A 15,855-nucleotide genomic window follows, 5' to 3' on the forward strand; every position below is an offset into this window, starting at 1 on the left:
AGGTGCCAGAGGAACCTGGAAGTCTGCCATCCTCACTAGAGCACAGAAGTTTGGGATTAAATTGAATTAATTTGCAGAAGAGTTTGGGTCAACTCCACTGCTCAGCTATGAACTGGGCAGCCACAGCAGTGAACTCAGCCACAGCCCAGAGCTCAAAATTGTCACTGAGACTGAAAATTAACCTATACTTTAATTTTCAGGGAATCCCAAGGAATTGAATGGGAATCTAATATTACTCTTTAGACTGAGTGGTGGGTGGGTAACGCAGAGTAGTGGTTAAGAGCACAGGTGTTGGAGTCAAATCAATCTATATTTGAGTCTTGTTTTTGTACCTGTGATCTTATACTGAAGAGTAATTGACAACTATTTTTCATTATTTTTGTTATGATGATTGTTACTGAGATAAAAGTCCTCTTGGATAAATTCTTTTCCCAAACTAAAGTCATGGCTGCTTTTTGGAAAGATCTTGCAATTTCAAGAGGTACTAAAGAATCCTGAATTCCCAGGAGATGCCATTATCTCTTGCCCAGAGGCATCAATATGGACTGTTGGGAATACATTGTTTGAGGCACTGGACCACATGGCCGTTCTCATATCACCCACCTGTCTCTCTGTACCCTCTAGGCTTAAATCAGTTGACTGTCATCTACAGGAGCCCTTTCTTCTTGCCCTGAAGCGGTGGGACTTGAAGCTCCTTCCTGCTTACGGCATATCTTCTTTTTATAAAACCATTGCTCCAGTAATTTCACCTCTGGGGTTTACAAAGATATGTGTACAAGGATTTCATTGCATTTTTTATGACTATGTGCATTTTTAAGCTTTTGATTTTGAATAATTTCAAAGGTAAAGAAAGTTGCCAAAATTACAGAGAACTCCCTTATAACCTTTATCCAGAATAATCTTTTCTTTTTACACTTCATCATGTTTGCTTGATTATCCTGTCTTTCTCTCCTTCTGTAATTATTTATTTTTCTGAACCACTTGAGGTTATATAGATCTTGACTTTCCTGTATTATACTCTTAATACTTCATTGTATAGTTCCTAAGAATAAGTATATTTTCTTACATAACCACAAAACAGTTATAAAATCAGAAAATTTAACCTTGATACATACTTTTTTCTACTCTGCAATCCATATTCCAATTTTGTCAATTATACCAATAAAATTCTTTGTAGAATTTTCCTCCCTTTAGTAAAAACTTCAACCAAGGATCACATATGCATTAATTTGTCATGTTTCTTTAATCTTCTTTAATCTGGAACAGTTGTTTAGTATTTCTTTGTCTTTCATGACACTGATAGGTTTGAAGAACATAAGCGATGGTTTTGCAGAACTTTCAGTTGGACTTGCCTGGTGTTCCCTCATGATTTGATTCAGGTTATGGATCCCTGGTCCATCAAGATGTTCCTGTGTTCCTGGCTCATCTTGTGCTTTCTGTGCCCCATCCCTGGGCTCTGCCATTCCTCCAAGGAACCAGTTCTGGAGGGTAGGAAATCCAAGATAAAGGACCAGCAGATTCAGTGTCTGGTGAGGTCCTGCTTCCTGGTTCTTGGTTGCACAGCTGTCTTCTCGCTGTGTCCTTACGTGGCGGAAGGGCTGTGGCTTCTTAAGGGCTGCTTAATTTTTTTTAAGTTCTGGTAAAAATTCAGAAACTCCATTGAAGTCCAGTCAGAAAGCATTGGTTAAACAAATTATGTAACATCTATGCTATGGAAAACAATGGTATAAATCTGTGCTTGTTGTTCTGGAAATGTTCAGCACCTAGGACTGTGCTTGACACAATTAATAAATATTTTTTTAATGAATAAAATAATTTCAAGTGAAGACTGTGGTTGCAGCATGCATGTATATTGACTTCATTTTTTGTTAAATCATTTCTCACGTGAAAATATACAGAAAATGTTTCTGTAAAGAGATACCTCTGGATGATGAAACTGTGTTGGGTTAGCTTCTGTGTTTTCTGATTTTTTAAAAATGAGTATGTATTACTTTTAAAACCAGTAATATAAAAGCTAGTTTCATTTTGGAAAACAAAAGATAGAGGAATGGGGTGTGGAAATCTTGTAGGCCCTGGGGGTTGATGGGGGTGGGCAGGAGTCAGCATTAGGATGGTCCTGGGGTAGAGCAGGAGGTTCTTGGTAGGGCTGGGGAGGGCTAAGAAAAAGGTCCCAGGATGGAAGAAGGTGCCAGATCATCCTGGGCAAAAGACTGCGAGAGAGTCCAAATCAGAGGAAGTCTAGGGGTGAAGCCGAGGCAGAGGTGAGGGTGGACTGAAGACCTGGAAGGCTTTTGGCTACTCCCCCAGGGGCAGTGAGCAAACTGGGCAAGGCTGAAGGTGGACACCTTCAGAAAATTGTCTGGTTCAAGGCTCAATTTCTTTAGTGTGACTCATGTTTATTCCTGCCAGTTTTAGTGCTGATATTCAATTCCTCAGAGATCCACTGTAATTAATTGGTAAATGAAGGTCCCCTCAAGGATAGTTAACCAGTTGATGTTGCTAACATAAGTTTTCCTGACCTCCAATTCTCCAAAGCCAGAAAGAAATGGTACAGATATCAACCAAATTAACGCAAAGAAGTATCACAAAACTGGGCTAGAAGATAGACCAGATGAGCTTGGACATCTTGGTGGGCCATAAATCAAGAATGCTGTCAGGGGTTAATGAGGTCATGTAATAATGCAAAGGAACCAGCTATTTATTAACACACATTGAATATGTGAAAAGCCATGGGTTCATGGTGATAATGAGAGAAAAGGAAGGAAGAAGGGAAGGCAGGAGAGAGAGAGAGAGAGAAAGAGAGAGAGAAAGGGGCACAAGGCTTAATGAATACCAGAATATCACTGGAGGTTGTGGGGCACCAACTCAATACTCTTGAAATTGATCATTAAATGGAAGGAATTGAGCATTTCTTCTGCTTCTGTGGTATGAATTGTATTTCAGGATAACCAAATAATCTTAGTGGATGAGAGAAAGTTCTTCTATTCAGAAGAATCCCAAATAATAAATGCATAAGGAATGATATAATTAGAAATCACCATTTGGAATCTCTAATGAAAAAACCCCCAGTTCAGGCAATGATCAACAATGGATGGCAAAACCATTAGGTGGAATGTTGATGGAGAATTTTTTGGTGGAAGGATTGAGCTGTCACTGTCTGAACCCACTGATGGATTTTAGCACCACTAGAAGTGGGAAACCATACATCATGAGCCTCCCAATGTAATGCCATGTGAAGGACATAGCACCATTTGTGAAGTGTTTTTGTTAATAAAATTGAAATAGAATCTAATCAACTTCTATAGCTAGTTTCTACTTGTAGGAAATACAGGAGATTGAGAAATAAGTTACAAGACACCATGAGGAAGCACTCAGTTGAATTTAGAATATGGGATGTTCTACAGGACAACTACCTGATTTCTTCAGCAAGGCTAAACCATTAAAAACTGGAGGCGGGTTGTTCTAGATTAAAAGAGGCCTAAGAAACACAATAACCTATTCAAGTGCGTGGATTTTTTTTGGATTCTGTTTCATACACGTCTTAGCTCAGGTTGCTATAACAAAATACCATAGATTGGGTGGCTTAAAACACAGATTTTTTTTTTTTTTGATTTCTTTTATTCTTTTATTTTTTTGTGAGGAAGATCAGCCCTGAGCTAACATCCATTGCCAATCTTCCTCTTTTGCTGAGGAAGATTAGTCCTGAGTTAACATCTGTGCCCATCTTCCTCTATTTTGTATATGGGATGCTGCCGCAGCATGGCTTGATGAGTGGTGCATAGGTCTGCACCTGGGATCCGAACCTGTGAACCCTGGGCCATGGAAGCAGAGCGTGCAAACTTAACCACTATGCCGCCGGGCCAGCCCAGATATTTATTTCTTGTAGTTCTGGAGGCTGGGAAGTCCAAGATCAAGGTGCCAGTAGATTCAGTTCTTGGGGAGGGCTCTCTGGTTTGCAGATGGCTACCTTCTCACTGTATCCTCACAGGGCAGAGAGAGGAAGCTCTAGTGTCTCTTCCTCTTCTTATAAGGGCACTAATCCCATCATGAGGGGTCCACTTTCATGCCTTGTCTTAACCTAACTCTCTTCTAAAGGCCTCACCTCCTAATACTGTCACCTTGGGAGTTAGGGCTTCAACAAATGAATTTGGGGGGGACACTGTTCAGTCTATAACAGTACAACCAACTGTAAAAAATCATTTTTGAGACAACTGCAAAGTTTACAAAGAACAACCTCTTCTCCATGTCACCCTCATGCTTGTCCTCAACACAGATGAACCCACAACAAGCAGCAGCATGAGTGGAATGCAGCTCGACTCAGCTCCAATTTCTCAATCAATTCACATTATATCTTCCCTATGTATCTTTGGCGCATTTTAAAAGATTTTTATTGCCACACACAAACAAACACAGAGTCACAGTCATTTGCAGTTTCAATGCAAATGTTGGAATTTTTGCACATATTAAAAACTAAGATGTCTGTATTCCTAACACTTGTACAGATATGTTGAAACCCATACTACCAAAAATATAAAACAACCACATAAAAAATTAAAACCCAAACTAAGTGTACTGGAAAAAGATCTTTCATCCTTCCAGTTTTGAGAGTCTTACATTCCACATAATGCTCCCAGTGAGCTTCCATGGGGGACGAAGGCGAGGACTCTCCTTCCCTTCTTTTCCCTTTGGATATGCTATGGCTACAGCAGAGACTCCATGCTGACCAGGCTGGTCGCTGCAGCCAGTTGTTTCACGTGGAGTATTCCACCCTGTGATTTGTTATTTTATTTGGGCATGCTTTCTCTGTGTCAGGAACAGTGTCTAGTTGTGAAGGTTCAAAGAGGAATAATACCTAATCCTGGCCTTCAGGGAGCTCCTTGCAATGCTGTGTTGGTGAGAGCAAGATATAAACCCTCACATACAGTATAATATGGGAGATGAGAAATAGGGATGATCCTCAGGATACAAAACCAAAAAAACCCCAAACCAAACCAAAAAATCCTTGGGACATTTGTTTAAATGTAGATTCCTGGACTTCTCCCCCAAGAATCAGAGTCAGTAAGCCTAGAATGGGGCCCAGGATCTGTATTTTCACAACACCTGGGAGATTTTGATCCAGGTGGTCCCCAAAGCACACACTGGGTGTTGCTGGTCTAGACAGAGACAGCGTTGCAACAGGGCTGAGCCAAATCTTGACAACTGGACAAGCATTTATGTTAAATCAACAACTCAGGTAATGTATCTGCTCTTTTTTAAAAAAATTAAGTATGATTGACATACAATATTATATTAGTTTCAGGTGTGCAATATAATGATTTGATATTTGTATGTATCGTGAAATGATCACCACAATAAGTCTAGTTAACATCCATCACCATACAGAGTTACAGAATTTTTTTTCTTGTGATGAAAACTTTTAAGATCTACTCTCTTAGCAACTTTCAAATATACAATAAAGCATTATTAACTATAGTCACCATGCCATACATTACATCCTCGTGACTTATTTATTTCATAACTAGATGTTTGTACCTTTTAACTCCCTTCACCCATTTTGCCCACCCCCACCCCCAGCCTCTGGGAACCACCAGTCTATTCTCTGTAACTATGAGCTTGGTTTTAGTTTTGTTTTTTTCGGATTCCAAGTATCAGTGAAGATCATACAGTATTTATCTTTCTCTGTCTGACTTATTTCACCTAGCATAACGCCCTCAAAGTCCATCCATATTGTCAAAAATGGCAAGATTTCATTCTTTTTTTATGGCTGCATTATATATATATATATGATGTATATTATATATAATATATATGACATTTAATATGATAATAATTATGACCTTATAAGATATAATATATAATATTATATTAATAATTGTAATATTATCATATTTATATATATGACATTATATATATATATATATATATATATATATATATATATATATCACATTTTCTTTATTCACTCATCCATTGATGGACACTTCGTTTACTTCCATGTCTTGGCTATTGTAAACACTGCTGCAATGAACATGGGGATGCATATTTCTTTTTGAGTTATGTTTTTATTTTCTTCAGATAAATACCCCAAAGTGGAATTTCTGGATCATATGGTAGTTCTATTTTCAATTTTTTGAGGAACCTCCATGCTGTTTTCCATAGTGGCTGTAACAATTTACATTCCCACCAACAATATATAAGGGTTCTTTTTCTCCACATCCTCGCCAGCATTTGTTATCTCTTGTCTTTTTGATAATAGCCGTTCTAACAGGCATGAAGTGATATCTCATTGTGGTTTTGCTTTGCATTTCCCTCATGATTAGTGATTTGCATTTCCCTGATGATGATCATGAGCATTTTTTCATGTGTTGGTCATCTGTGTGTCTTCTTTGGAAAAATGTGCATTCATATGCTCTGCCAATTTTTTAGATAGTTTGTTTTTTTGCTATTGAGTTGTATGAGTTCTTTATATATTTTGGATATTAACCCCTTATCAGATATATTATTTGCAAATATCTCCCATTCAGTAGGTTGCCTTTTCATTTTGTTGATAGTTTCCTTTGCTGTGCAGAAGCTTTTAAGTTTGATGTAGTCATACTTGTTTATTTTTGCTTTTGGTGTCAAACCTGAAAAATCATAGCCAAGACCAAAGTCAAGGAGATTACTGCCTATGTTTTCTTGTAGGGGTTTTATGGTTTCAGGTCTTACATTCAATCCCTTAGTACATTTTGAATTAATTTTTGTGTTTGGTGTAAGATATTGGTCCAGTTTCATTGTTTTGCATGTGGCTGTCCAGTTTTCCCAACACCATTTATTGAAGAAACTGCTCTTTTCCCATTATATATTCTTGGCTCCTTTGTCATAGATTAATTGACCATATACACATGGGCTTATTTCTGGGCTTTCTATTCTCTTGCATTGATCTATGGACCTGTTTGTGTGCCAGTACCACACTGTTTTGATTACTATAGCTTTGTAGTATAGTTTGAAATCAGGGAGCATGATGCCTTCAGCTTTGTTCTTCTTTCCCAAAATTGCTTTGGCTATTTGAGGTCTTCTGTGGTTCCACACAGATTTTAGAATTGTTTGTTCTATTTCTGTGAAAAATGCCATTGGAATTTTGATAGGGATTGCATTGAATCTGTAGATTGCTCTGGGTAGTATGGACATTTTACCAATATTAATTCTTTCAATCCATGAACATGGGCTATCTTTCCATTTATTTGTGTCTTCTTCAATTTCTTTCATCAGTTGTCTGGTTCTGGACTTCTTTTTGTTGGGAGGTTTAATGCGTCTGCTCTTAATCAGGGCATGGGTAACATAAATAGAGAGCAATCTTCTAGAACTTTCTTCACTATCTTTGGAGCAGAAAACCTTCTCTGCTCTCTCTGGCTGCTGCTTGAGTCACTGCCTCATCCTGTGAGGCTCAGGTGACATTTGGGAGCTTCAGCCTGGGAGCTGTATGCAGAAGCAGGGATGTTTGCTCTTCTTGTCCTTCCTGCTGCCTCCATCACTTCTCCAGATATCTTCCTGGGCAGATCCTCTGATGGAAGCCAGGTGCTGGGCTCTCCATTTGTCCTTTTGAAGTTATTAAAAGCCCTAGGACCTCAGACAAGGTTTCTTGCATATAAATGATTGATTACCACGATGAAGATATAGAACCAAAGACATGTGGGACCTCAGGGCTGGAGGGAATCTCATATTTCTTTTTAAACTCTGTTCCCCAAGATGGCCCTACTGAGGATGCAGCCCTCCTTCTCTAACAGCTCTTTTTCTCTCCTTTATCACAGCAGTTCTGCTTCTATTTGTTATATGTATCTACTTTCTTCACACAATTTTGTTTGAAGAAAATGTTCTTGGGGATAAAAAGTTTGAAAACCTCTTCAGTAGGGTTTAGGAGGCCAATTAACGTTTTTGAACAAGAGAATAAATAGATAAAGGCAGTTAAACTAGAGAAATGCAGGGCTGGCCCCATGGCTTAGCGGTTAAGTGCACGCGCTCTGCTACTGGCGGCCTGGGTTGGGATCCCCGGTGCGCACCGAGGCACCGCTTCTCCGGCCATGCTGAGGCCGTGTCCCACATACAACAACTAGAAGGACATGCAACTATGACGTACAACTATCTACTGGGGCTTTGTGGGGGGGAAAAAAAAGGAGGAGGATTGGCAATAGATGTTAGCTCAGAGTCGGTCTTCCTCAGCAAAAAGAGGAGGATTAGCATGGATGTTAGCTCAAGGCTGATCTTCCTCACCAAAAAAAAAAAAAAAAAACTAGAGAAATGCAGTGTCTGGGGCAGAGGGGTGTGTGTTAGGATTTTCCAGGAAGCAGCTGCTCAGATGAAATTAAAGTGTAAGAAAGTTACTGGGGGAAATTCTTGTGAAAGATAAACGGGAGAGAGAGCAGGTGTAGGCAGGGGAAGCTTCCACATCCTGCTGCAGGTCTAGCACCTGTGAAAGGAGAGGGGGAGGAGGAAGGATTGCATAGGAAGAGCCTGAGACATCAGTGCAGCTCTGAGATATTCTCTATCAGGTCAATGGGATGTCTAAAGAGCAAAGACCACCCATTAGAGGTGTCCCATGTTGGGTTGGAATGACCCAGTTCTGGTATCCCCATTGGGCTCAGTCATTGGCTAGGAGCTGCCCGAAGGGCCTTGGTGTGAACGCTGTGGTGGATCCCAACTACACTCCTGGCAGAAGGGATCCACGCAGAGAATCTCAATGGCTGCCATGAGAGATGAATGAGGGCAGGTGGGGAGCCCTGGCCAAGGCTGCTGCACCCACACATGCATGGGTTGGTGATAGCCTGAGCTGGGGGAAATGGTTGTGGGGGGGGAGAGACATTATTTCCTGGGAAGAACCTGCAGGAATCACAGATGTAGGGGGAATGGAGGAAAGAGAGGGAGGAATCCAGGATATCAAGGGGCATAAAAGAAGGCATATAAAGTCTAAAATATTTACCTCCCAAGCACCCTTTCTCTGGAAGTTACTGGGGAATGTTTTCCACCAAAGTGAGGGAGTAAACCAAGGAGGGCCACAAGGGATCCAGGAAATGAGGGATCCACACAAGACAGAGGCCAGTGTAATTCCTAGGATGCAGGGAAGGGAAGGCCCAGGTGAACGAATTTGCAGCAAGGCTGGAGGGCAACCATCTGGTGGAACAGCAGGATGAAGGTGTGGACATGGTGTTGAGGGAGGGGTCAGGTGTGGGAAGGAGCTGGGGGTGGATATTGCCTTGGCTGAGAGTGATTCAGGAGGTCTTGAGGTCTATGTGAGGGCCAGACTCTGGGAGCGGCTCTGCAGGGGTGGGGAGGGAGTGGGCATTTCCCCGAATGAAGCTCTGCCCTCAGAAACAGCCTGTTCCTCCTTCTGCATTGCATCTCGTTCCTATTTCTTTCTATCTATCAGACCACTGTTCCATCCAATGGAGCTGTAACCGCAGCACCACCCCCACTTCTGTAATCTGGTTACACCCTGAAGAGGGCAGCTTTCTGACTCTGAGTCACAGATGTCACTCAAGCACACCTGAATCTCTGTCAATAATAATGTCACCTCTTCACATTTGTATCATGCTTTCTCACTGAACACCTCTTGTGAACCTCAGAATTCTTTGAATTAGGTATTAGTGTCCCCAGTGATAGATAAGAAGACTATGGCACAGAGAGTAAGTGTCACCCCCAGCCAGGCCCCACACAACTTGTGGCGCTAGGATGAGCACCCTCTGCTCCTGACCTGACCAGGGATGGCAGATGGGTCACTAAGATGTGACCTTGTGGGAGGACAAACCAAGAGATGAAGAAATGCCATTGGAACCATGTCAGATTCATCGGTTCTGGGAAGAGTGTCTGGGGGAGAGGAGAAACCCAGAATGCAGTTGGTTTGGTACACTGAATTCTGGATGACTTTGGATCATCACGATAGATGCATGGAAGGCTGAAGAAATTGTTTCCTTCAGAACAGGCTGTTTTTGAGGAGGTGGGCAATGGCTCCAAAAAGCACAGGTGTGTGGATGGGGATGGATGCCTGAGGTTCCTACATCCACATGAGGAGGTGTTTTGGGGGAATGTAGCCAATATAAGCAGGTAAAGAGAACTCTGAAGAGTGTCTTCTAGGCCTTTTTTCATGAGTCCAAAGAGAATCCTCTCCCAGGCCTCCAGGGTCCTAAATCCCACAGATGTGCCTGCCCTTTGGGAGTAGATGCACTGCCCCAGAGAAGCACAACCCTAGGGCTCTTCACCCCTCCATGCCTCTTTAAGTCAAACCTCATAGCTCTGCTGTCATCCAACCTTGTCCAGGGTGACCAAGACTGGGGGTCACTAACCCTGTTGGGTCTAGACAGTGGTTCTCTCAGTGTGGCTTAGGCTTACCTTTGGGGTTGTATGGTAAAGTGGCAAGGGGTCAGGATTCGTGGGTTCTAGTCCTATATCTGTCACTCTACCTGCTCTGTGTAATAATCTGTCTTCTTCTCAGGGCTTCTTTGAGGATCCAGCAAGATGATGTCATTAAAAGTGGCTTGAGTAGCTCAGAAAACCTCATTGCTGGGAAAAGCCCCGTTCTCAAGATGTCAGTGCTCTCGATACAGCTCTTTGCTCAAGACTGGCCTGTGGCCATGAGAATCAGGGCTCTGGAAACCGCTCAGGCCCCCTTACTGTTACCAGGGCCTGGAGCCCATGCAGTTACCTGAATGGAGGTCCCTGGGCTGTGCCCTTGTCACAGTCCTTTTGACTCTGCTGTGTGGACACTTGTGTCTCATGTAAGTGAGAAAGTTTATGTCTGCCTGCACCCTGGACTATTGATGATGCAGTGCAGGCCCTGAGGTGACCCCTAACCTGGTCCAGAGGCTGACACGACAAGAGTACAGCAGAGGGTTAAGCATATGTGCTTTGGAGTTGGGCTGACCTGGGCTCAATTCTTGGCTTTGCATCTACTAGATGTGCATCCTTCCCAGATTACTGCTTGCTTGAACTCTCCATTTCCCCTTCTGTGTAATGAGGATAATAATAATCACCTGAGAGTTTGGAAAGGTATATGCAAATAAATAGCACAGAACTTCTGGTTTCCAGTTCAACACGTAAACAGCTTGGAAGTCATCACTCCTGTTCTCACAACAAGAAAAATGCTTAGCAAACTGAAAATCAACAACTCTTCTTAGGTCCCTCAGAGAACTGAGGTCTCAGGGAAAACTACTGCCCTAAAAACAGAAGAGAAAGACAGATGGACACAAAGGTTCACAGCTTACAGGAATAGAAGCCACTGCTGGAGCCTGGTAGGAGCACTTGAAGAGTAATTGACTAATTGCTGAAGGCTCAGTGTGGACAAGCTGAGGGATGAAAACTCTTGGGGCCCAGATTTAGTAGACCCCTCACACTTCCCTGAGTTTTACCTCCAGGACCCCCACCAGGTTCTCAGGGTGAAGATCAGAGAAAAATCCACTTGGGCTTCTGACACGAGGAGGAGAAAAGTAAGAATTGAGAAATAAGCCAGAGCTCTCTTTTCTCCTTTCCTGCCCTCAAGGTAAACTATTTTACCAGAGCTTAACTGACTGAGCTTTTACCAGAGCCTAACCAACCTATGGGAAGAGAAATACCCAACTCCAGTCTGCTCTAGCTTTTGATGTTGGGGAAGGGGAAAATACCCAACTCTAGCCTCCTCTGGCTTTCCTGTCTCATGTGAGTGAGGGGAGCTCAGAAGCACTTGTGAAAGTCACAGCCCAGGGACACAGACTCACTAAAAGACTGAGACCTAATCATAGCATTATAGAATGCTTTTTCTCCCCCCACCCCTTACCAACACATCAATAGGGCTCCTGTATAGTAACAAGGGATTGCAGCTGGAAGAATGGCAAGCTTCAGATCCTATTCAAGGAGGAGTCTCCAGGGAAACCCCAACAATAGAGGACACAAAAACATGGACAGTAGAGGAAATTATAGCCTATGACACCCCACCTGCAGCAAATAGTCAACACAGCCTAACTCCTAGCCAGATAAATATAAAGCCTCACACATAAGGCCCATTTACCTCAGTTCACTTTACCTGATCTATCACTTCTAGCTTTCAACAAAAAATTATGAGGTGTGCTAAGAGGCAAAATCATAATCTGAAGAGACAAAGCAAGCATCAGAACCAGACTTAGATATGGCAGAAATTTTGGAATGATCAGACTGGGAAATTAAAATAACTATGATTCGTATGCTAAGGACTATAAAGAAAAAGTGGATAACATGCAAGACCAGATAAGTAATGAAACTGGAGAGTTGGAAACTCTACGAAAGAACCAAAAATAAAGGGTAGAAACAAAAAACATTGTAACAGAAATGAATAACACCTCTGATGGGCTTGTGAGTAGACTGGATAAAATTGAGGAAAGAGTCAGTGAGCTTGAAGATATGTCAATAGAAACTCCCCAAACAGAAAAGCAAAGAGAAAAAAGAATCCCACAGAATATACAAGAACTGTGGGATAATTACAAAAGGTGTAACATACATGTAATGGAAATACCAGAGGGAGAAGAAAGAAAGAAAGGAGCAGGAGAAATATTTGAAGAAATAACTGTTAAGAATTTTCAAAAATTAATGACAGACACTAACCTACAGGTTCGGAAAGCTCAGAGAACACCAAGCAGAATAAATGCCCCCCAAAAAACCACACCTAGGCATACCATATTCAAATCTCAGAAAATCAAAGGCAAAGAGAAAATCTTGAAAGAAACCAGAGGGGGGAAAACCTCCTCACTTTATCTACAGAGAAACAAGGATAAGGGTTATATTGGACTTCTCTTCAGAGACCATACAAGGAAGAATGTTTAAAAGTGTTTAAAATGTTTAAAGAAAAAAATCCACCAACCTAGAATTCTGTAGTCAGTGAAATTATCCCCTGAAATTGAAAGAGAAATACTTTCTCAGACAGACAAAAACTGAGGGAACTTGTTGCCAGTAGACCTGCCTTGTAAGATGTTAAAAGATGTTCTTCAGAGAGAAGGAAAATGACAGAGGTCAGAAACTCAGATCTACATAAAGAAAGAAGAGAGTTAGAGAAGGAATAAATGAAGATAAAATAAAAACTTTTATTTTTCTTATTCTTAATTGATCTAACAGATAACAATTTGTTCAAAATAATAATTGTTATAATGTATTAGGTGATTCTGGGTAAATGAAATAAATGAAAGCAATGTAAAAAGGATCAGGAGGGAGGAATTGGGAATACTCTGTTACAGGTACTTGCACTACCCATGAAGTGGTATAGTACTATTTGAAAGTGGACTTAGATTAGTTGTAAATGTGTACTGTGAACTCTAGGGCAACCACCAAAGATATTTGAAAAAATAAGTATAATTGATATGTTAAGAGAAGAGAAAAAATGGAACCATATAAAATGTTCAATAAAAACCAGAGAAGGCAGAAAAAAGAGGGAAAGATGAAAAAAAAAATCATGAAAAACAAGGACAATGAATAGAAAATAATTACAAATGTGGTAGATATTAATCCAAATATATCAATAATCACTTTTAATGTGAATGGTATAAGTATACCAATGAAAAGACAGAGACTGTCAGAGTGGATTAAAGAAAGAAGACTCAACTGAATGTTGTCTATAAGAAACCCACTTTAAAGACACAGACAGAGTAAATATAGGAATGGAGAAAAACATACTATGCTACACTAATCAAAAGGTAACTGGAGTTTGAAATTCACTAACTAATTAACTATTAATTTTAGGTAAAGCAGACTTCAGAGCAAGGAAAAGTATCAGGGACAAAGAAGGGCATTACATAATGATAAAGGGGTCAATTCTCTAAGAAGACATAACAACCTTTAATGTGTACGTGCCTAACAACAGAGCATCAAAATACATGAGGCAAAAAATAATAGAACTGCAAGGAGAAATAGACGAATCCACTATTGTAGTTGGAGACTTCAACACCCGTCTCTCAGAAATGAACAGATCTAGCAGGCAGAATATCAGTAAGTTCATAGTTGAACTGAACAGCATCATTAATCAATGGGATCTAATTGACTTGTGTAGACTACTTTATCCAAGAACAGCAGAATACACATTCTTCTCAAGCTCATATGGAACACTCATCAAGATAGACCATATTCTGGGCCATAATACACATCTTAACCAATTCAAAGGAATGGAAATCATACAGTGTATGCTCTCAGACCACCATGGAATTAAAATAGAAATCAATAACAGAAAGATAGCTGGAAAATCCCACAATGTGTACAGAGAAAACAACACACTTCTAAATTATATGTGTGCAAAGAAGATGTCTCAAGAGAAAATAAAAATATTTTAAACTAAATGAAAATGAAAATACAACTTATCAAAACATCATTTTGGAACTCAACAAAAACAGTGCCTAGAGGGTAATTTTTAGCCTTGAATACATTTATTAGAAAAGAAGAAAGATCTCAAGTGAATAATCTATGTTACCACTTTAGAAAATTTAATCACTAGCACAGTGCTTGGTACATGTTGTTCATAAATGGTGGTTCTTTTATTATTAACTATTATTCCTCAATGCCTGGACAGGTGAACACAAACAATCTTCCTTTCCAGATACCTTAAGCCTTAGAGACAGTTCCAAGCCAGATTTGGCCTGGACACGTAGCTCAAAGGTATGAAAGGCCTTTTTGGCTAAGGCCTTGGATGTTTTCCTAGAGCACTTCTTGTGGTGATGAGTGATATGGGGAGATGCTGGTGGGTGATATGGCTGTTGGGAATGGTTGCTGATCTCTTTGACAGCAAACAAGACTGAGCTGCTCCCCTGGACCTGGGCTCTGTGTCCTGAGGCTCATCGCCTCCTCATTCCTAAAACACCCAGGACTGACACAACAAGGATCTGCACTGGGCCCCTTCCATATACATCAGCAGACAGGGTGGCTGATTCCCAGGGGAACCTGAGGTCACAGGTCAAAATATCTGGTCACCTTAGCAGGAAATCACTCTAAAGGCAAGGCAAGAAAATGAATAGCATGTGGTATCTAAAGCAGAATTACTTGGGGGGCTGGCCCTGTGGCATAGTGGTTAAGTGCGCGTGCTCCGCTGCTGGTGGCCCGGGTTCGGATCCCGGGCGCGCACCGGCACACCGCTTGTCAGGCCACGCTGTGGCGGTGTCCCATACAAAGTGGAGGAAGATCGGCACGGATGTTAGCTCAGGGCCATTCTTCCCTCAGCAAAAAGAGGAGGATTGGCATGGATGTAAGCTCAGGGCTGATCTTCTGCGCACACACACGGACACACTAAATGAATAAATATTAAAAAAAAAATAAAGCAGAATTACTGAAAACCAGGGTCACATTCATATGAAGAAATACTATACAACAATGAAAAACACAGTCTACACTCTAACATGGATAGAGCTTACAAATTTAATATTGAGCAAAAGAAGGCAGACACAGAAGAATATAGAGAGTATTTTCCATCCATGTAAAATTCAGAAATTAGGCAAAACTGCAGTGTAGGGATGCTTAGATGGTAAAACTATAAAGAAAATAGAAAGAGAGCCTTATCCTACAAGGCCAGATGGTGGTTATCTTGTGAAGAGAGAGAGGGCAGTGACCGCAGAGGGTGCCGGCAACCTTCTAATGTTTGACCTGGGCGATGGTTATAGGCATTAGAAAGAATTAATTGAACCGTACATTTTGTTTGGTGTCTTTTTCTATATGTTTGATCTATATCAAATAAAACACTTAAATGGAACATGGAGCAAAATAACTATTCACATTTGCAAGATTTCAGGCAAATAAAAAGAAAAAATTATATTGCTTTTTTGGGGGAATAAAATGGGAGTGGAGATTAGAGGAAAATAAATGAATAAATAAAACAAGAGAGGGACCTCGCAACAGATCAGGGATGTG

This window comes from Ceratotherium simum, chromosome 2, assembly GCF_057802395.1.
Source record: "Ceratotherium simum simum isolate JZ-2026a chromosome 2, ASM5780239v1, whole genome shotgun sequence".
Lineage (NCBI taxonomy): Eukaryota > Metazoa > Chordata > Mammalia > Perissodactyla > Rhinocerotidae > Ceratotherium > Ceratotherium simum.